Genomic DNA, 22,152 nt, shown 5'->3' on the forward strand with positions numbered 1-22,152 from the left:
CTTCCTGGACTAGATATGCAAGGAAACTGCAGAACGACTGTCCTACACTGGCATTTCTCATTACACTTTCAGACATCTACCAAGCATACTCACTGAATCAAAACCTTCCATGGCTGGATTCGCTGGGCAACAGTAGCCACCTCTCTTGTTTTGGCTCTCCTTAAACCATAGATGGGGCCAAATGAACCCTTCTTCCTCCCCCCCTGCTCCTCTCCCTTTCTCTGTACACCTAATAATAAAAGTAAAGGAGCTGTTACACAGCACCTTCTACACTGTGGCAAAACAGCCTTCACTACTGCGGGATCAGGTTTAGTTTGTGGGAATATTTCTATCAAAACCCAGGATCCTAATAATGCAACCACTCCAGCAGCTTCCTGAATTCTGCCACAGGACAGAAAAGAGTGAAATAGTGGAAGGACATCTTGGTTTGGTTCAGCAAAGAGTCTTCTGGCAGCTGTAAATACAACTTTTCCCTAGACCCCTTGATGGGCTTCGTAAGTCTGGTAATGAGTGAGCACAAAAGCCTCGCAGATAATCCTCTTTATCCTTTTTAGGAGCACCAAGAACCCTCCAGTTTTTAATTCTTTTGTTTTCCAGCTCATCAAACATACTGGTCAGGTCTTTATTATCCTTATTTGGGCTGGAAATGAGGTCATGATGTCCTGAAACAGTATCCTCTGACTTTGCCATTCAGAATTCTGCCGCCTCCACTCTAGGTGTAAAGATAGCACCATTTCAGATGGCATGCTTATTTCCTGTGGGTGTTTTGTGCACCTGGTCTAAGGTCCTGGAAGTTAACACACTAATTTCTTGCATTTCAGTTTTCATCTGCGGTATCTCTGTTCTTACTCTGGACTTCCAATCATTTCCGCTGTTATGCTTTCACTGTGGTTCCCTACCTTGCCTTGTAATTAGTAATTATTGCTTTTATGACTGCTTAAAAATAAAGCTTTCCAACTACTAATTTTCCCATGTGACACTTTCTATGCAAATATGTTCAAGTAGAATCACAATACACCTCCCAGTTCATCATTACCAGCAGCATATCTGAATCTGAAACTGGACTAAATGGATCCAGAATACTCCGGCACCTCTGAACTTAAGTGCAAGGAATTCATAGGCTTCCTGAATTTCTGATGACGGTTGTCCATAGCAAATTTTAAATGTTATTTCCAGATGATGTGGTGTGAAATTTTAATAAATTCTGGAATAAAGCAGCTGTATTGGAGACATAAATTGTCAGTGTGATACAGTTAGTGGTAAAACCAGAAGGAACTGTTCTGGTGGTCTAATCTGACCTACTGCGTACCATAGAATTTTAATCAGCGACTCTTGAATCAAACTCATAACTTCTTGCTCTGCTTGAGCATCTCTTTGATTTAAAGATTTCAAGTGATGAAGAGAAACTCCTTTCCTAAGGAAGTTGTTTCAATGGTTAATTGTCCTCTTTATAAAAAAAAAAAAAAATCACACCTTATCTCTAGTCTGAATTTGTTTAGCTTCATCTTCCAGCCATTGGGTCATCTTTGTTTTTTGTTTTTCCCTGCTAAATTTTAAAGAGCCCTCAACTAATAGAAGTCTTTTGCCCTTGTGGATACTTGAGCCACCTCTTAGCCAAGAGAAGGTTAAACTAAACAGATTTTGCTGCTTTAGTGTCTCTGTAAGGCAGGTTTTCTGGAAGAAGGATGTTGATGGTTTATGCCCAGTTGCACTTCATGAGTATCCGTAGTCTGAGCACTAACAAGCAAGTTTTTACATTGTTGGCCCACTTTCTGATAACAGAAAATTGATTTGCTGGAGGAAGGGAGAGGACCAGCAAGGGAACTAGAATCTAGCCTTCATCTTCTCAGGATGGGTACGTTAAGTAAGTTTCCTTCTCACCTGTCTTCATGATTCAAATTAACAGGCAACTAATGGAAAAATTAATCAAAACTATTTCATCCATCTCCTTCACAGAAAGGCAGCTGAACATTAAACTAGTTTAAACATTAATTTTTTATGATCAAATTGAGATTCCATAGAAATACACTTAATTAAAGTTTTAGAAGAGCATATCACTTCAATTTATATGGGAAGCTTGACTGACCATGGACTCTGAAGAGTTGGGGAGTAGAGGAAAAGAACCGTAACTTTCCCACAACGTGGCAGCCCTAATCTGTGCAAATGAGTTCCTTTCATATACGGCTTTACAATGCAGTTCATCATTCATGAAATAATTGTGCTGGAAAATGGGACCAAAGTAACTGATTAAAGAGTTTTTTTGAGACATAGCGCTAAACAGTCCTGGGGATGAGAACAGAGCGACATTGTGAATAACCTACCAGGAAGGACTTTCGTGGAAATTACAGCAACTCATTAGGTTTGCACCCAAAATGATATCTGAATTTTTTAACCCACTCCCAGGTCTCTTTCACTTCCCCGCTCTCACAGCTCCCAGCAAGCTTGGATGTTTATATTGCACTAGGACCAAAGGGCCACAATCAGGACCTTGTTGTACCAGGTGTAACAAAAAAGATGGTCCTTTACGCCCAAAAGCTTAAAACCTAAGTAAATCTGCTTCTCTGAAATGGCAGATATTTGGACTCATTTGTACGAACTCTCATTCATGTGAGCAAGCTCTTACTCAACAGGGCTTTATGTGAATGAGTAAAGGTAGTGCAACCTAGCCCTTAACTTGTAGGAGTCTGGGTTTTGCTGGTGTGGCTGAGAGGGTCCCATGATTTTAAGCAACCTCTAAGCAAGGACAAAAATGCCGTTTGCTGTGTGGTGTGTGGGTGGTGGTTGTTGTTGTTTTTATATAAAAAAAAAACAAGATCTTTCGGTGGAAATGAGATGCTCTGCACTTGAGTTAGTCATTCACTTTTTCTGGGCACTACAGCAACATTGTTTATACCCTTTTTCCAGAGGATTAGAATTTACATCTGCAAGTCTTTCTGATATGAAACACCTATACAATAAATATCAATGTTTCCGCCCCTTATGGAACTGTTTCCCCCCACCCCCCTCCTTGTGGAGGGCTGCTGAAGGGTAACTAACTAACTGTATTTAGGTGTCTGGATATGTCTACGCTGAAATGTAAGCCCAGGGTTCAAAGTCAGGCTCAAGCCTAACCCAAGCTTCTGTCCACACACAAATTGCACTAACTCAGATCCAGCAGGGATGGAGGATCTGAACCGGAGTCAAGCTGGCACTCAGGGTTCAATCCTTTTGCTTTGCAATGTAGACACAGCACGACTAGACTCATGCTCTGGGACTCTGTTGAAAGTATCCCACAATTTTATGGACTAACTTTCTTTGTCCTCTGGACAGTCATGTTTTCCCACACTGCACCATGAACAAAGGCCTAGAGCAACCACATTTTGGGAGACTGCTAGGAAGTCTGGGATATGAGTAGTTTGGACTTGGGCCCGCACAATGCAGTGCAAGCACTGATGCTCCAGGTTAGGACCTAAGGTTCAACAATTCCTAACCTGCAGTTACAAATGAGTGTAGATGCTCGAGCCCTAGGTTAGCAGACCCTGGGTCTACTAACTCGAGTTTTACTAACCGTGGGCTTACACTGCAGTGTAGACATACCTGTGTGTTTGTGAGACAGAGCGAGACAAAATAATCATTAGTAAGACTCTCCCCCTAAATACTGAGGGTATGTTAATAAGAGGTGGGTTTTTTGTGGAATGGCTTAATTGTTCAGCCTAAGGCATGCAAAGCAAACAAAAACAGTTTATTCTGAGTTTACATTATGCAATAAGCATTACAATGAGTGTTCTGGAGATACATTTAGCTTTTGACTACAGTTGTTTGGTGCAATATAATTGGGTTTTCTGTAGTGGTTTTCCTCTATGAAGGGACCAGATCTCATGCTTCAGGACTTAAACTACCTCTAACTAGTGGAGGTTAGGAAGACAACCAGCCCCTAGGAAAATTATCCCAAAACTGCCTACTGCAGGGTTTCTTGTACTGGCTTCTGTCCGAGCGAGGTTGCTGGATTACTGTCTGATCAAGAATGGCAATTTGGGGTTCAGTTACACAAGCCCATGTACAGTCATTGACTAACGATCCGTGTGCAAGCACATCTGACACATGAGGTGCACGCACACAAATCACATGCCCATCTGTAGGTGCACATGCAAAGTGTGTGTAGTTATACACACAAATGCAAGAAAGCTTTCTCTAGACCTTTTGGTGCTATTGACACTTGACCACTAGAAAATCAGAATGAGACCAGCAACACATTTCACACCGTTGGCACCTAAATCCTAGCCTGGGTTTTTGTTTTGTTTTTGTCACTCTAAAGTGGTTTGATGGGCTATGCAAACTCTACACTGGCTGAGAAGAGGTTAAGTACAGTTTGAGAGCACTTTTAGCCCCACCTTGTTCCAATAGGAGGGGGTGTCGGGCTCAAGGAGGAGTTAAAAAGGAGTTCAGTTTAGAGAAGGAGACCTAGGAAAGAGGGGATCTTGAGTTCCCCCTCTGTGGAGCAGGCCTGACAGGAACCTGGTGGGTGGGAACCATGGGAGAAGTACAGGAGTGGAGTTAGCTCCTGTAGTGGGTATTCGTGTGGGTTGGCGTTTGGCAGAAGGGCGGAGCACTGAGGAGAACTTAAGATGGACTCAAAGTTCTGGCCTGGGATGGGTGGAAGTTGCTTAACTTGTATTTTTGCCAGGTGGTTGGATTTTGCTGAGGGACTCTGAGCAGAATCCCTGTGAGCCACTGTCTTGGAAGAAGAGTGAAACGGGGGAGGAGGGGAAAAAGACACTGGTATCTGCCATTATTTTGTTGGATGTTCTTTGTTTGGGATGTTGATACCCCGAAAGGAGTCGAACTATCGTGTGATCTGGCCAGAGGTCCACCTCACCACAGTACCAGACCGCTGAAGTCCCGAGGAGGAGAGTGGGGTTGGGTTGCTACAATGCCATGTCACACCACAAAGGGGCTCTCCAAAAAGGTGTCGGAGGTGTGAAGATGGAATCCGTGTTCTATGTGAAATGTCACTACTAGGCTACATATAACCACACACAACAAAATATCTAGTGGCAGGATTAACAAACCCCATGCTATGAATACATGTAGACCGTATTTACACGGTATACATTCTTATTTTTCTCAGGAATGAGATGCATGAGATGGTTAGAAAACCATTGCCACCATCTTTATCAAGTGAAAGAAAAAGTTAGGGGTCTTCGAGGTAAGGGTTGTGGCTTGTATGTGTTTGTACAGGGCCTAGCACAGTAGGACCTTAACCCTGATCAGAGCTACAATACATTGTGTTAATTTAATAAGAATAAGTAGAAAGATAGAGATGTTCCTTGGAAATATAGTATTCATTTGGCCATTAGGTGCCACTATTTTCCAATATTTCAAACAGCAGATGCAGTGTCTTGCTTCATTTTGTTCATTACCACTTCCTCATTTCTCTGAGGTGCAAGAGTGTTCTCATCACAGCAGCGTGGTTTTGTGGGTAGAGATGATAATGCCAATAAAATGAATTCCATCTTTTCGCCGTATCTTTGAGGAGAAAAACATTTACAGAACTTATGCTAAAATATTTTTCTAACCAGACATACATGGCATTGTTTACCTTGAGTTAAACCATGGATAAATGCTTCCTTGTGTTTTTATGTATGTTGGGATTTCACAAGACATTTACCACTAAGAGCCTTCCACTTAATTCTGTCATGGGTTAATTTGCTCAAAACCTCATGAACCAAATAATTTGTATTAAAAATAATACAACTGCCAATTTATTCCAATCAGTTTTGATCTCTTTACACAGGTATTCCACGATAATTCAGTCACTGGTTCTAGAAAGTTATGGTTTAATTTGAAAGGATGGCTAAATTTTTGAACTCAAAGAGCACAAGGAAATTGGATGAGTAACTAAAGATTGTCACCACTCCAAAAAACAAAAAACAAAAAACACCTTTTTATTCAGACTCCTTATTCTGCCACTGACCTGTTCTGTGACCTTGGGCAAGTTACTTCACTTCTCTGTGGCTCTGTTTCCCCTCCCGCCTTTCATCTGCCTCGTCTATTTAATCTGTAAGCTCTTTGCAGCAGGGACTTTCCTGCTATGTGTGCGTGTATAGGGCCTAGTACGTGGGGTTTCCAGTTTGGTGCTACTGTAATAAATAGGCACCACCATGGGCCGTGCAAGCTGTGATGTGCACCCTTCGTTCCACCCAAGAGATGCATTCTAAAAAAGACTTGATCACAGTAATGAGGTGCTGTAGCAGCAGTGCAGTACATGTACATAGCTCATTGTCTCCAGGAAACTTTTCCAGGTAACAGTTAGAATAAAAAAAAATTGTAGAGTACCATGGAATCCAAAAAAAACCCCGAGACCCAGAAAGAAGCAGTTTGTTTGCAATGGTATTTTGTGTCCCTTCTTCAGGGGCTTGGCTCCTCCTGGCCAGCACCCCCGGCTAGAGGGTCTTGGGCACCAGCCCAGCCAGAGGCAGTGGCAGTGGGGGAAGGAAGGAGCCTGCTGCAGAACTGAGTGCTCTGACCAGGGGCTGGCTGTCCACACAGCCCTGGGAGCGCACCATGTCCCACTGGTGGGGATATGAAGGAGCAGTGGGGCTGGTGGGGGAGAGGGAGTGAAGGGGCAAAGCAGGGAGAGGATCGTGAGAGGGGGAAGCATGTAAAGGGCTGATGGGTGGGCAGCAGAGTTGACATATAACTGGCTGCTGCCTGGCGCCTGCCTGCACTCACCAACCACCACAGCGCACGCCCTCCAGAAATGGGACGGGGGGGGGGCCTTGCTGGCCAAGAGCTGGCATGCAGCAAGGGCTGCACTAAGTGACCAGCATGGGGAGCGGCCAGCCCCGTGCACCTCATCTTCGCCTGCCACCATAGAATATCAGGGTTGGAAGGGACCTCAGGAGGTCATCTAGTCCAACCCCCTGCTCAAAGCAGGACCAATCCCCAGACAGATTTTTACCCCAGTTCCCTAAATGGACCCCTCAAGGATTGAGCTCACAACCCTGGGTTTAGCAGGCCAATGCTCAAACAACTAAGCTATCCCTCCCCCCCTTGCACACCCACCCCCATCATCAGCCACTGGACATTCTCCCACTGCCCTCCACCCCCCCACACACACTGTTGGTGAGCGGGTGGCTGGCGAGCCGGGATCCGGCCAGCAGCAGGACCCACCTGTACTGATGAGGAGGAGACAGAGAAAATATGGGACAAGTTGTTCGTTTTTAAGAAAAACCTGCATGAGGGCTTAAAAATGGGACATCTGATCACCCTAACCATAAAATGGTCACATTGTGACGTTCCATAGCCAGTGTCGGGTGAAGACTTTATTAGACAGAATAGGACCACCTATGATAATCTCTTCACCATATTTTCTGATGGCCATTGCTACATACGTCCCCTCTTATGATTTAGAACCAAACTGTCTCCACGTGAGCTGTTTCCAAGTTGACATTTGGCTTAGAATCAAAAAGTGGGTAAATAACTCGTCCGGTTTCTCACATAAGCTGTTGCTGAGCAGACATCTGCTCATGCTTTTGTGTCCTCGTTTTGGTTTTTGGCCCGTGTTCTTGGGAAGGCTTTGGGTTTCTGCTCTGAAATGTATGGACAAAACCCTTCTTTTTTATATTTATACCTTGAGAGGGAATAGTTTGTACCTTCTGGAAGCTCAGTCTCTATCCCACTTACGCGCCAACCAGTTTTCAACCTTCTCTCTTACAACTATGATACATGCTCGGCTGTTCCACCAAAGAGCTGCTGTAGCTTCTCCGATTACATCCACATCGTAATCACACAATTGAGAATTATGATTTACATGCAAGTGGCAGTAGCATTAAATTCTTCTGCAGCATTTACAAGATTTGTAGCAAATTCACATCTCTGTTCCAGGGAATTTACTAGATTAGCACTAATTAAAGACTATATTTTAGGTTTTAAGAAACACATTCGCAGGGGAAGGGGGGTCCTAGCTTTGTCAGTGTTTATTAAGGTTTTGTTAGTTGCTGGAGTCAGCAAATGGAAAATCTCATCTTTCTGCATCGTACCTTGCTGGGAAGAAAATTGTAAACATAAGTAGTGAGAGAGCCTTGAGGGAAAGACATTATACATTCCTTTTCAATATCTATGTCTAAAGGACACTGCGCCCTGCGGTGACCCTCTCCCCTGCTGACTGAGTACATTTGCTGGAGGTCACTTATTTATTCCTGTATTTGTTTACTTTGAAGCCCACCTATCTTCTTGAATCATGCACAAGCACTTTTGGGCCCAGGAACCCGCTTCAATTAGTTCAGAAAGCAGCCAGAGTCCAATGCTTTAATCAATTTCAAACTGCTGAAGTGTGGCACTTGGAGCCTGGTGCAGGGAGTCAGGGGTCCAGCACGTGAGAGAACATTATTGTTCTTGCGGCAATTAACACTCACTAAGAAGCGAACAAGGGATAAACTAACCACAGACTCCAGTGGGAAGCTGTCGGACCCCATCCCAATGTTTCTCTCTTCTTAATACCTTCAAGATAATTAAACCTGACAGAGCTGAGGCATATAGATCTAATTTCTGCTGGGAAGGGCTTTTCTGTTCCTCTCAACTTTTTCAGAACTGAGGCTGGATTCTGCCATTCTTACTCTGTGTGGAGTCCCTGCTCATGCAGTAAGGTGCTATTCAATGTGTGTAAGAGTGGCAGACTGCTGTATTGTTGGGCTCACACCAATCTCTCTCTCATATATATCTGTCTTATCATATAATTTCTTTCCAGTAGTCAGCCATGTGCTTGGCATTCATAAACATGCTTATTTGTCGAGGAAAAACTGAATCCTCCTGCCCTTTACTTTTGCTTTATGTCAATATTATTGGTTACACGAGAAGGGAGATAATGTTTACACATGGTTCCTAGTGCACCCTTAATTCTGCTGGGAGGTTCAAGAAAAGACCATATGAAAATATCCATGAATTTATGAATCACAACAATTCTAGCCTCTCTGCTGTTCTAGTATCAAGCCCCTTCTATCAAAGATAAGTCAGTGATACTATTTAACCACATAGACTCAGAAGAGAAACCACAGCTCCACATTCTTGTGTTAAGACACCCACACATCCATCTCTGAATTTCTGAAGCTTTGAAATTCAACGCCGCAAAGATACTATTACTTTTTATGGATTTTCCACACAATCAGGACATTCATGTTATTTTTTTGGCAGGAATCTAGGTGGGTGTTTTCCATCCTTCTCTGCAAGTTCCACATTTAAAGTGAAGTACTGCAGCTGTTTTGTAAAGGAGAATCTCTTTTTTTTTTTTTTAAGTGGTCGCCTTTGTTTTGTGGATTGCTTTTGAGTGTCTGTAAGAAAGTGGACATACCTGAAAGATTGGGGGAGAGGTGTGCATGAATAATGACCTGAAGGGTCATCTCAGGACCCATGTATGCAACCAGCAAGACTTTCAGTTGGTGTAAATTCCATGATTGGCCCATCAAAGTCAATAGATCTATGATAACTTATATTAGCTGAGGTTCGAGCTCTAAACCTTCAACTGAATTTGTAACAAGTTACTGGTGTGGTTGATCATGAATGTGCTGTGTGTGTCCACAAAGCACATTTAGAAGAATCATACATGGTGGTCTTTGCTACCACTCTGGCAGTTAACAGGACTTTCTCCCTGCAGATAGCATAGGTGGCTGGAGCTGTGCGGGAATCAGAATTTGTTTAGTGGGGAATTCAAAAATTTCAGAATATTGGAATGAAACCAAAGAATTTTAGCATTTAATGTGAAATTTCAACTTTAAACAAATGTTTTGGATCAATTGCAATGTTTCATTTCAATTTTGACTTTTTACACATAGTTTTTATTTTTTAGAATGTAAAATAAAATTTTGAAACCAAGTTTTCAAACCAAAACAAATGGAATCTTCCATTCCAAAACTATTGATGCTGTCAAATGCTTTGTGTTGTGTCTTTGGGGGGGGGGGGGTGTTTAATTGTCAAAATGGACACATTCCAGTGGGGAAGTGTCAATTCATATGAAACATTCTCCAATGGAAAAACGTTCCATCTCAAACTTTTCCTCTAGCTCTAATGGTTTCTTACATTAGATCAGCATGCTGTTTCTGTGCAGTAGATGGTACTCTCCTAACCAAGCCTGTGAGGCTTGGTCCGTGTTCCTTCTTCCCAGCTCTCTGTCCACTGTGGTCTCCCAAAGGGCACTGTCCCACATGCTTCTAGTGTTGCTATATGCACATCCTTCATACGCTCTGTGCTTTGCTGAGGCACCATGGAGTAGCTGTCCAAATTTCCCAAAGACGCACTGATTCAGAAATAGCTATGTTGCAAAGGACCCAGTTATAACAACTGTGCATTTGTATCTCTAGTGTAATCCGGGCCTACATGAACATAAATGTTAACAGAGGCCTGGCCGAGAGCAGGTTCCAAGTTCAGATGTTAGGACCAGGAGGGGAATTCCAGGAGTCATTTTCTTATGGAATATGCATGGAGTGGTATAGACGGGTTCTGTGACACTACCCAGATCTAGCTGAAGAGCGCCCACAGACAGGGCCGGCTCCAGGGTTTTGGCCGCCCCAAGCAGCCCAAAAAAAAAAAAAAAAAAAAAGCCGCGATCGCGATCTGCGGCAGCACTTCAGCGGGAGGTCCTTCGCTCCGAGCCGGAGTGAGGGACCATCCGCGGAATTGCCGCCGAATAGCTGGACGTGCCGCCCCTCTCCGGAGTGGCCGCCCCAAGCACCTGCTTGCCAGGCTGGTTCCTGGAGCCAGCCCAGCCCACAGAAGCATTGCTCCAAAACATGGAGATAGTTGGAGCACATGGTACAGTAGAACATCAGAGTTACAAACACCTCGGGAATGGAAGTTGTTCGTAACTCCTGAAATGTTCATAACTATGAACAAAACATTATGGTTGTTCTTTCAAAAGTTTACAACTGAACATTGACTTAATACAGCTTTCACACTTTGCTATGCAGAAGAAAAATGCTGCTTTTAACCATCTTAATGTAAACGAAACAAGCACAGAAACAGTTTCCTGACCTTGTCAAATCTTTTTCAAGCTTTCCCTTTATTCTTTAGCAGTTTACGTTTAACACAGTACTGTCCTGTATTTGCTTTTCTTTGTGTCTGTTGCTGCCCGGTCACATACTTCCGGTTCCAAATGAAGTGTGTGTTTGACCAGTCAGTTCATAACTGTGAGGTTCTACTGTAGTTTAGAAATGCTCTGCACCATTGAAAAACTGGAACAAAGACATCTGGATAGTATTTGTATGTCTATGTAGCACATGGCCATCTTAGGCCTCATCCAAAGCCCATTGAAGTCAACGGGAGTCTTTCCATTGACTGCAATGGGCTTTGTATCAGGCCCATTCTGTATTGTGCGGTTATCCATTGCTTTAGATTTATTAAGGCTGTTGTACATTAAATGCCAGTTGATAGTTAATCCTGAGCTTATGTTTTAACAATGTAATTTATATATCTATTGTATAGCTGTTAAATTGTAATGAATAATGGCTACATTAGTAAATTGGTATTTAACATACAGCAGTAAATGCCTTTATGAAATCTAAATTTAACCCTTGATTGTTCCTCTGAGCTTATGCTACAGAGACAGTGCCTTGCGTTTGAGGCAAGAGAAGATGTGGCTGTAGTGGCAGGATCAGAGTTGGGTGTTTTGAGCTTAGTCTCTCTCCAGATGGACAGGGAAGAGCATGGAGCTCAGAGACCTCGTGGGAGGAGGAATGGAGCATCTCATGCTGCTGTCTAGCTGAACCCCCAGCCAAAACCAGGTTCATTTCCCGTCCCAGGCTGAAATCAATTAAATCTGGTGAACCTTCAGGGCAGGCTGCAAACCCCATCTCTTCTCTCTGGTGATTGGGGATGGGAGAGGGCAGAGGGGGTGTAACCCTTCATGCCGTTGTTTATTGCTGAGCTGTGGTGAGTCGGGGAGTGATCCAGGAGGCTGTTGACTCGTATAACTGTACGTCTGAAACAGGATATCCAGGGTACCTGGCTGGAGCTGTGGCTGGGGGCTCTTATTGGCTGCAATATCTCAAAATAAATAACCACCAAATCAGCACTGGCAGGATTCAGATGGAACTTGTGTCCTGCCTGTTTTGGGCAGTGAATACAAGGTAAGGGGGCTTTATATAGAAACAAGGAAGCAGGAGCTTGGATCCGATACGGTTCTTTGTGCTCTTGACTCCTTGAGCTCGCGGGCAAGAGGGAGCCCAGGATTTGGCAGGCCCAGGCCCTAAAAGGGGCTCAAGTGAACCCTGGAAGCTAGCATGTCGTCACTGCCATCTTATCGCTTATCTGTGTTTAGCTCACACAAAGCCACTGAATATCCTAGTGGGTGCTGTAGAAAATGAACCAATATATTTCAAAGGACAGGAATTTTCCTATGACTTGGGTGACAGTAGATATGGTGCTTATGTGCAGCCAGGTTGTGGGCAGAAGAACAGCATGTGTATCAGCTGAGTTGAAATAGCTGACTACCCAGGTGACACAGGATAGCAGGCCCCTGAAGGGACCAGGCAACCAGGTTATCTATGACAGGCTCCGAGGATGAACCAGCCTGTTAATGGCCTAAGGAGCTGAGCAGCAGTTAATTAAATAAGGAGCACCTGGGCCTAATACAGGCTTATGAGGGCTCAGTCAGGAAGCAGTAGAGCAGAGGAAACTCTGGAGGAGAGAGACTCCACAGGGGAGCTGGTTAGGAAGCCGCTCCCAGGGGTGTCTCCTGGAGAGAAGGGTCCAGAGAGAGAACCCTCCCAGGCAAGGGACCAGAGAGGCCCAGGAGACCAAACTGGGTCAAACTTCCTGGGGGTTACTAGGTACTGGCTCAGCAGAGAACGATGCGCAGTCATGGGAAGAGTGGCTAAATGCCCAGCAGCGGTCTGAGTTCCAGGCAGGGAATTCAGCCTGAGGTTGCTTCATAATGTCCTTTTCTGTTAAATAAATGAGACCCTCTGAAGAGGGCACACTTAAGTCCAAGCAGACCTTTATAGGATTAATTTATACCCTGGATGAGGGGAAACTGAAGCAGGGGCTTCTCTGCCGGGGACCATCTCTTCTCATGCAAGCTGTGCCCGAATGCATGCCAGGTCTAGACATCCACACAAGGTACAACATGCAGATATAAAGACAGACGAAGGGGATAATGTGCGTTATTGTTTTTGGTCTGGAGATGGCACTGCAGTTCCTTTTCTCTAAACCACACCAAGACTGATCTCACGAGTGGTTTGTCGTGGTCCAAAGGGCAGCAGAAAAGTCTGACCAAATTTAACTAAACAGAAGGGCACAAAAGGGACTTTGAACAAGCGGTGAGTGGCCTACTGGCAAGTAATGGATGTGGGGTAGATGTGGAGGGGAATCAAAGTCTCAGAGGCCGAGATTGTGAGCCTCGTCTGGAAAAGAAAGTGAATCCCAGATTATCTGTACAAATATGCTGTGTGTGCATTTGACATGTGACACTGCTCTAGCATCTGTGACACTGCTCGTTGGCACATACTTCCGTATTTGGGGCCAGATCTTGGCGGGTACCTGAGTTGTACAGACCACAAGACACAGGTGTTTGCAAAGGTGGTTTGAAGCTCCTCCTTATAGCCCACTGATCCTGCTCTCTGCAAGGTCATGCGTGCCCCCTCTCCACCCCCCAATACATTTGAGAAGCCTGAGATTTGCGCCAACTCATGCTGGGCAAGACTGATGAAAAGGCAGCTGATGATGAGTATGGCAGAAGGTCATCCCAGCGCTGCTGCCTTTTCTCCAGCTATGCCCCTGCTCCTCTGCTGTGCTGGCAGCTGGAAGGTGCATGGCATCAGAGCCCCTGTGCCTGCTAGAAGATCACTTGTATACTGGATGAGCTCCTAAGGCCAGATTGCCCCAGTCTAACTTTAGGCACCCAAGTTGGACGACGTTCACACAAATTTTTAAAAATGTAACTATATCTAGTTGAAGTTTTTCCTTTATTTAAGCAAAGGTCCCGGAAAAACCCAATTGGTAGCCGAAGGAATGAATGCTATCTTTGGATGGCTAAGCAGGGGAAAATGTGTGTTATGTGGTGCAGTAGGAGAGGCGAGATCACCGCTCCTGGCCTGCTATTGCACTGCTGAATAACCTCCTCTGGGAGTTGGTGCAGCTCTGAGACCGTGAGTGGCCTATTGCAGAAGGCAGGATCTTCCAGAATTCTTTAACCTTCTCATCGTCCTGCCCTGGCTCTCTGACTTTCTTCGTGCAGCCTTGTGCCCAGTTTGCTTTGCACCTTGAGGCCACTACCTAACCCAGCGTGAGCTTCTATGGGTCTGGGCTGTCTCTTTCTGGCATGCCTGTACAGCGCCTTGCACAAGGGGGTCCTGATTGCAGCCCGTAGGCACTACTGCAATATAAACAATGAAAGATGTATAGCGAAGGATCTAGAGTAGCCTATATATCCAGAGCTGGCTTCCTGTTTTTTATTTGGAGAATATCACTGGAAGGAAATAAGACTCTCCTCAGTAGTATCTGGATAACTAGCTGATCTAACAGCTGGCTGTCAATACAATGGACATGCCTCCTACTAGTGTACAGAGCACTGTATTCCTGTAACACGTGTGCAAGGCCAGTTTTCCATGAACAATCCCCCTGCAGCGTACTGGGGTTGCATGCAGTATGTGGCCTGAGCTGATGGAAGTTTTTAGTTTAGATTGAAGCGCAAGTGATGGAAAGCAGACGGATTGTTCTTCCCATCATAAGATGGTAAATCTTCCCATTCTTGTTAATTTTTTGACTATAAAAGAGCTGGATATGAAACAACTATTAATGTATCTAAAACGCTTATTTATCATACCCACGCATGAATCGCAAGTATCTAAATACTCAGACCAAACAGCTGGGCCGGACATCACATTAGAAAGCATAACATCAAAGTCATGTGCATCACTTACCATAAAACCTAGGAACAAAACCACGGTAACTCAATTATCCAGTAGCAGGATACAAGAAGCTCCCATTGGCTGTGATAGGAGCTACCCAGATCATTGGGCTGCAGGTATGAGTAATAAAAATAATCGTGCCTGTATCTTGTATCGCATTTTTCATGAGTTGCTCTCAAAGCACTTTACAAAAGATCAGAGATTATCCTCGTTTCATGATGGGGAAACTGAGGCACAGAAAGAAGTGACTTGCCTAAGGTCACATAGCAGGTCAGTGGCAAAGATCCCAGATCTCCTGAGTGCTAATCTAGTGCTCCATCCACTAGACAACACAGCCTTGGGTGGTGGAAACCATCCATATTGTATAGGAGAGAAGTAAGCTGTAAAGCTGCCGTGACCAACCGTATCCATGGAAACAGTAAGTATCCAGCATCACTGTAGGTAAAAAATAAATGCTTTTTAAACACAGGGCATTGGATTACTTCATCCTGAATGACTTAATGTCGCCACCCCCTGTGCTCCATACACGGACTTCTCAGTGACCGCTGTCAGATTTGCTTAAAAAATATACAAGGAAAAAATCTTTACCCTTTCCTGTTGCTCTACAAAGGGACTGTAAAAATGTTTTAACCAGTTCCTCAGGTATTCCTCTAGTGTCGGGGGGATCACCAATGGTGAGGAGCTGGTGTAATGGCTCTACACAACACTCCCCTCGGTCCCGGATATCAGGTGCAAGGGCTGAAAAAAGGCAGTGTGGCCAGGATGCTAGTGTGAGCTGACAATTCCCCATTGCTGGAATGGCCTGTGGGGGCAGCCTCAGGGCTGCTCTAAGTTGCACCAACCAGTTTCAGTGTGGCCTCAGAGGCACAGGAATGTAAAGGTGATATGAAGGCATCTGGGCCATCCTCTGCGGTCCTGTGCTGGCCCCACACACACCCCACCACCCCCAGCCCAGAGAATGGGGTGGCTGCATTTCCCAAGTGGAGATGCTGAGCTCTTTTCTCTTTTTGCCAATACAGCCCTGAAAAACCCATTTCTCTTTATGGTTATGTATAAACAAAACAAAACAAAAAAACCCTCCTTTTGACTGATAACATCAAGTATTGCTGACTTCAAGTTATATTAGAAATCTCACTGCAGGGCTAGGTTGGTCTGAATTATACCTTCCCTTCAGAAAGGAATGACCTGAGAGCACTTCCCTAGCATATGAATAAAGCTGCCTTTGCTAGCACGATGTTTTCAGTGTACTCTTTAGCCAATAAGATCTTCATGGGGGTCAATACGCTCTGTGCAGTAAACTCCGATCTGCCAAAACCTGTTTTCTAGGCCTCTTTCCCCTGGATTTTAGAATTGCTTGCGACAGAGCTTCAAGCTGCTGTTGGAGCAGGTAAAGAATTGCAACAACCGGGGTCATCAGAGTTTGTGAGCAGGGGTTGGGATGCGGTTAAGAGAGATGTATCTGAGCCATGGATTTTGGAGTTGCTTGGATTTGCTGGTCTGGTTTGGCCCATGATGCCTGAGTCAGACGGCCTGGAGCTGGGTGAGATATGAATCCGAAGTTCCTTCAGAAGGCGGAGGGTTTGGTATTGGTGTTCCATCTCGATGGTGGTGTCCTGTCTGTGCACACAGTTCGCTGGCAGAGACACTGTTTGTGAGTGCTGTTTAGAAGGCTCCTTTAGAAATGATGGTCCTATCCTCAGGCAGGCCCCTCTTCTTTCTCTAGAGAGTTCCCAGCTTCCCACTCCATCATTTCAGCATCCAAATGGTTCTTCACCTCCAGGGCTAGTAAGTGGGGCCCAGATCAACCAGAAGGATGGTTCCCCCAAAGAAGGACCCCTTCTGAACACCAGGAGAGGTTTTTCTTCCCAGTCCTCCATGGAATAGACTATCCATTCTAGCTACTCTTGTCTTCCTCCCTCATGGGGTCCTCAATTAGCTTCCCAGGTGAGGCGGCTGTGAACTTGCTCCCTGATACTGCCCTGTCTGGGTATCCTCTCAGCAAGGGGCCCCTGTGCTGTCTGAATCTCCACCAGGGCAGCCTGTCCTTCCTCTCTCATATTCTTCACAATGTGCCTTCTTCGGTGACCACTATGATTCCCCGGGTGCACCACCTCCACCAGAACACCCTGCCCCTGAGTTTCCCCTAACTTTTGGGGCTCTCACAGACTTCCACAATCCTGGCAATGTGAGCTCTGTGGCCTCCCTGGCTAGGAGCATTTCTCAGTTTATTGTGCATCTCTGACCAGGGCACCTCAGTGCAGCAGCAGTTGGAAAACTTGCTGAACCCGGCAAATATCTTCATCCAGAGCAGGGCAGCCCGGAGGAAGCCTGGGAATCCTATTGGGGAAATGTGAGGGGAAGAGGCGTGGGGGGAGGTGGGAGTGAGAGGATGGGTTGGGTAAGGCAATGAGATGGAGGGAAGGACAGGCGAACCTGCTCCATGTTCAGAAAAGCCACTGAACTGAATCTCTGCCCCTCCTGGAACTTGCCAGCACTGTTTAATTGCTAGTTTTGTCAGTTGTGCAGCAATGCAGAGTAAATCTCGTGTGCTCAGGCTGCACTCAGCTCTGGAAACTAATGCTCATCCAGGCTTCCTAAGGACTCTTGTCTGCTGGTGTTATTTATTTAGAATTGGTTTAGCTGCATAATACAATGAAACCTCATTAAGAATGGGACCAACTCTCCCATCAAGGATAAATTCTGATGAGTGGGTCTTTGCTCTTCTCCCTCAGCAACCATCAGGGGGTCTTGAATGAATTTCATTTAAGCACCAACAAATACTGCTTAAGCAGCTATAGGTTCTCCTTCTCCGAATGGCCGTTTCTCAGGACTTTGCTTTACTTCCTTATGTTTTACAGCAGAAAATTAACAAATGTTTTGCAGATACCATCTATCCAAGGTCTGCTGCAGTTGCAATTCACTCAGACTAGATGGCTATTTTCTTCCATGTCTTTCTGACTCCAGGGAATTTTATCAGTGTCTGCGCATTTTTACAGTCACTGGTTGTCATAATATTGTAAGGATGCCAACCTACTCCTCTGTGATTGCTTCCAAATTGGAGGTGTCATACCAAGAGACAACAAAGGACATGCCGTACGTAGGGGGAAATCTAACTAGGGCAAATGTACATGTGTTGAACACTTATGACTCTTATGTCTTCTTTCCTTGAGCACATCCCCCCCACTAGCACCATGTAAAAACAGTTTGCCTGCTCACAAATGTTGAGGTACCAGACAGCTTAGTGGGATAGACAATGGGCTACAGAGACTCTCAGCAGCTGGTTCAAGTGGAGCCTAAGTTGGTAATGAGTAAATGCTTCCACCCTCTTGAGGTTGCTCAACAAACTGGTTTGCTGGTCTCCCTCCACTTTGTAAGGAACAGGGTGTTTCCATCAAATACCGTATTAGGGTGAAAGATCCTGGCCTTCTTGAAGTCAATGGCAAAACTCCCACTGACTGTAATGGGGCCTAAATATGCCCTTTGCCATCACCACAGGCCCACTCCGCAAGGTGCTGAGTGCCTTCAAAATGGGAGTTGCGAGTGCTCCGCATATTACAGGACAGGGCCCTTATATTTTGGACCCAATCCTGTGTTCCAGAAACTCTCCCATCAAAGCCAGTGGGTGGCTGTGTCATGCAAAGAATGAAATATTGGGTCTTTTATTGCGTTCCTGGCATGCTGTGCAACCCACCGAAACTGATTTGAGTCTACTGCTGCTTCCAGCTGATGGGTTGGTGGGTTAGCCCAGTGGTTCTCAACCTTTTTGGGCTCAGGAGCGATTTGTTTATGTTTATGGCCTGGCCCAACCCAGGAAATAGTCTGAGGTGGCGACCCTAGGGTGGTTTCAGTCAGATCTTGTCCCCTGGGGAAGGAGTCCTGCCTGGCAACCACCCCACAGTAGTGGCTCCTGCAGCTCTTGTGGTGTGGGGCTGGCTGTATTTGGTTCTCCGCTCCAGGCATTGCAACCTCCAGGGTTGCAGTGCTGCTCAGGTTTGGCCCTGCCCCACTGACTGGACCAAATTTGTGACTTGGCTCATGGGGTTACAGTGCCACTCGCTCAAATGTGGCCTCGCCGGGCTCCCGCTGTCATGACGGCTGGGCCACACCTGAGTGGTGCTGGGACCCCAGAGGTTGCAGTGTCTGGAGCAGGGAGGCGACCCCAGCCAGCCATATGGGACAGGAGCTGCCACGCGACCCTTTGAAATAGTTTAGTGACTCAATTTTGGGTCCTAGGAAACCCTGATTTAGCCCAAGCCGTACAAGCTCATGCCTTTAGCTCAGTAGGTTCCATGCTTCAAATCCCACCATTGGCCTGAGAGGGGTTTACATTCAGACAGTTGTATTTTGTAACATTTAGCAGCTTTTCAATAAGCAACATAACTTTATTTTGTGACGTACAAACTGGTGATGCCCTGAGCCTCACTGTATATTTCTAGACGTTATTATGGACCTCAACTGTGGATCTGCATTGGGATCAAATGGATCAAAACCAGACCCTTCCCCCTGCGTTTACTTTAAAAATCTCCATGAAGAAGGCAGGCCCAGAACACTTTAATGTAATTCTGGTAATACTTTCCACATGCTGTACATTTACTCTTACGTCACCGGTGCTTTTATTCAAGGATCTCTCAGCAATGTACCCTCGTAACAGTGGCATTCAAAAGAAATGCCTTTTTCAATGAGCACTGACAAACATGATGATGATGGGGAATTTTAACTGTATTAGTGAAGGTGCAAGTGTATCTAGCACCATGAGGTAGCAAATATGATTCAGATTAGCTGCCAGAAGGCTGGGATTTCATTTAAAATATCTGGTTCGGGAGAACATAACTCTGCGTAGCAGATGTGGATTATCCAGCTCAGAAGACAGGAGAAACACAAGAGCCGTTATGCTGAATTTGAGCTCCAAATGTGATGCTGTGGCCAAAAGAGCTGCCTTATGTGATCCTGGGATGCATAAACAGGGGGATCTCAAGTAGGATTAGAGGTTATTTTGCCTCTTTAGTTGGCCCTGGTGCAGCCGCTGCTGGAATCCTGTATTCAGTTCTGGTTCCCACAATTCAGGAAGCATGTTGATAAATTGGGGAGGGTTCAGAGAAGAGCCATGAGAAGGATTAGAAAACATGCCTTAGAGCGAGAGACTCAGGATAAATAGATTAAGCTCCTTAACGAAGAAAAGATTAAGGGGTGACAGTCTGAAAATATCCAAAATGAAGAACAAATACTTAATAATGGGATGATCTACTACCACAGCATCCTGAGACACAGAGCGCCCCTCCAAGGGTGACACTCTCTTATATGTGTTCTCTGTTGCTAGGCAGATTCTACTGCCACAAGATACCACCTTTCCCGCCTTTTCCTGGCTTTTGGCACCAAACTTGAAAAAGAGCGCCAAAGAGTTGAAGGAGAAGGAGTGCCAAGATGAAGGACAGGTTGTCCTTTTATCAATCCAAAATGGCGACTAGATAACATAAGAATGGTCGTACTGGGTCAGACCAATTTATCCAGTTCTCTTTTAAACCCTGTTCTAGTCCTAGCCTTCACAACCTCCTCAGGCAAGGAGTTCCACTTGATAAATTGAACCTTTCCTACTCAATAGAGGAGGCAAACAAATGGGGCGGGAAGCGGGGGAGAAGGTAACAAAAATAAAGGTTGTGTGCATTGTTTAACCAACCAGGGAGCCCTGATCACAACTCACACTACCTGTCTAGCCATTATGGCAGTTTTCTGTAAGCATAACACCAGACATGTGTTTTGAGGAGGCACATGAAGGAGGAAAAGGTGGCAGCTTTATTGAGATCAAACAGTGCCCAGTCCATGAACCTTCCCCCTAATTTAGAAACATCCTAAGCAGAACACTCCGGTTGCATGCTTTCAGTCACTATTCCCAAATTACCCTTGGTGTGAGGGAGAAATTGGATTTTCCCCAAGGATTCTGCATTCAGAAAGACCTGTCATGGAGTATCCAATACAAACAGAAGTAGTAAAACAGCAGCCACAGCATGTTGTAACAATAAATGGAGTACATTTATTCAACAATTGCCATCTTATTAATTCTAAATGAAATGCTTGTTTCAAACACTTCAAGTGATATCACGACACTTTCTGGATAACTTGAGAGTGTTATTTTTTTCCCATTGTAAACTTGTAAGTGAACAGCTGGGCTGTGTCTGGAGATTTAGAACATGGGCATTTGCCTAATTATTAAAAAAAAAAGAGAGAGAGCGAGCGTTGTGGGTTTTTTTTCCAGTAGAGTAACACTTTAAGGAGTTTCACAATTAGAATTGCTAATGTTCACATATCGGAACAGCCAGGATACTATGGCATAGCCATTTGCCTTGGCACAACCCGCTGAAGAATTATTAGGAATAAAAACAAATTCACTTTATTAAATTAGACCTGATGCCAGAGGCACTGGGAGTGTTAATAACCATGTAATTATGCAAAAATATTTGGATTTTTATCAACATAAAGCACTGCAAATATGCCAAGCATGAAAGCTAAAGGAAAACAGCCATAACCCAACCAAGGTACAGGGGTTAGCAGCATATTCGCTCCCTTGTTTCCCTCCTGACTATGATGTTTAACACTTCTGTTGATCAGTGAATGTGATTGGTGGTTAGGGATGCCTTATGTCACACAGTGTGCCCCATAGAAGAGAATGCAAAAATTCAGGAATTAAGTCCCTTCGTTCAGTGGTTCTCAACCAGGGGTACGTGTGCCCTTGGGGGTAAGCAAAGGTCTTCCAGGGCATACATCAAAATATCTAGATGAGTTGTTTAGTTTTACAACAGTCTACATAAAAAAAAAAAAAGTACTAGCAAAGTCAGTACAAACTAAAATTTCATACAATGACTTGTTTATACTGTTCTATCTTATACACTGAAATGCAAGTACAATTTTTATATTCCAACTGATTTATTTTATAATTACATGCTAGAAATGAGACCATAAGCCATTTTTCAGTACTAGTGAGGCTGTGACACTTTTGCAGTTGTCTGATTTTGTAAGCAAGTAGTTGTTAAGTGAGGTGAAACTTGGGGGTGTGTGAGACAATCCAGACGACCTTGCCCCTTTCAGGAGTCTGATAAGGTGGAGAGCCACTGCTCCAGTTGCTAAGGGGTATGGCTGAGATGTTAGAGTGTAAACCTTGCTGTAGTCAGCGCTATTATCAACTGACTAAGGCCCAGGGCTGCTGTCAATCAGCCACAATCAGTGTCCGCTGTCCCTCCTGGAGGAATAAGGCACTAGACTAGCTGGGAAGCCCCGGCTA

Source organism: Trachemys scripta, chromosome 8 (assembly GCF_013100865.1).
Source record: "Trachemys scripta elegans isolate TJP31775 chromosome 8, CAS_Tse_1.0, whole genome shotgun sequence".
Taxonomy (NCBI): Eukaryota; Metazoa; Chordata; order Testudines; family Emydidae; genus Trachemys; species Trachemys scripta.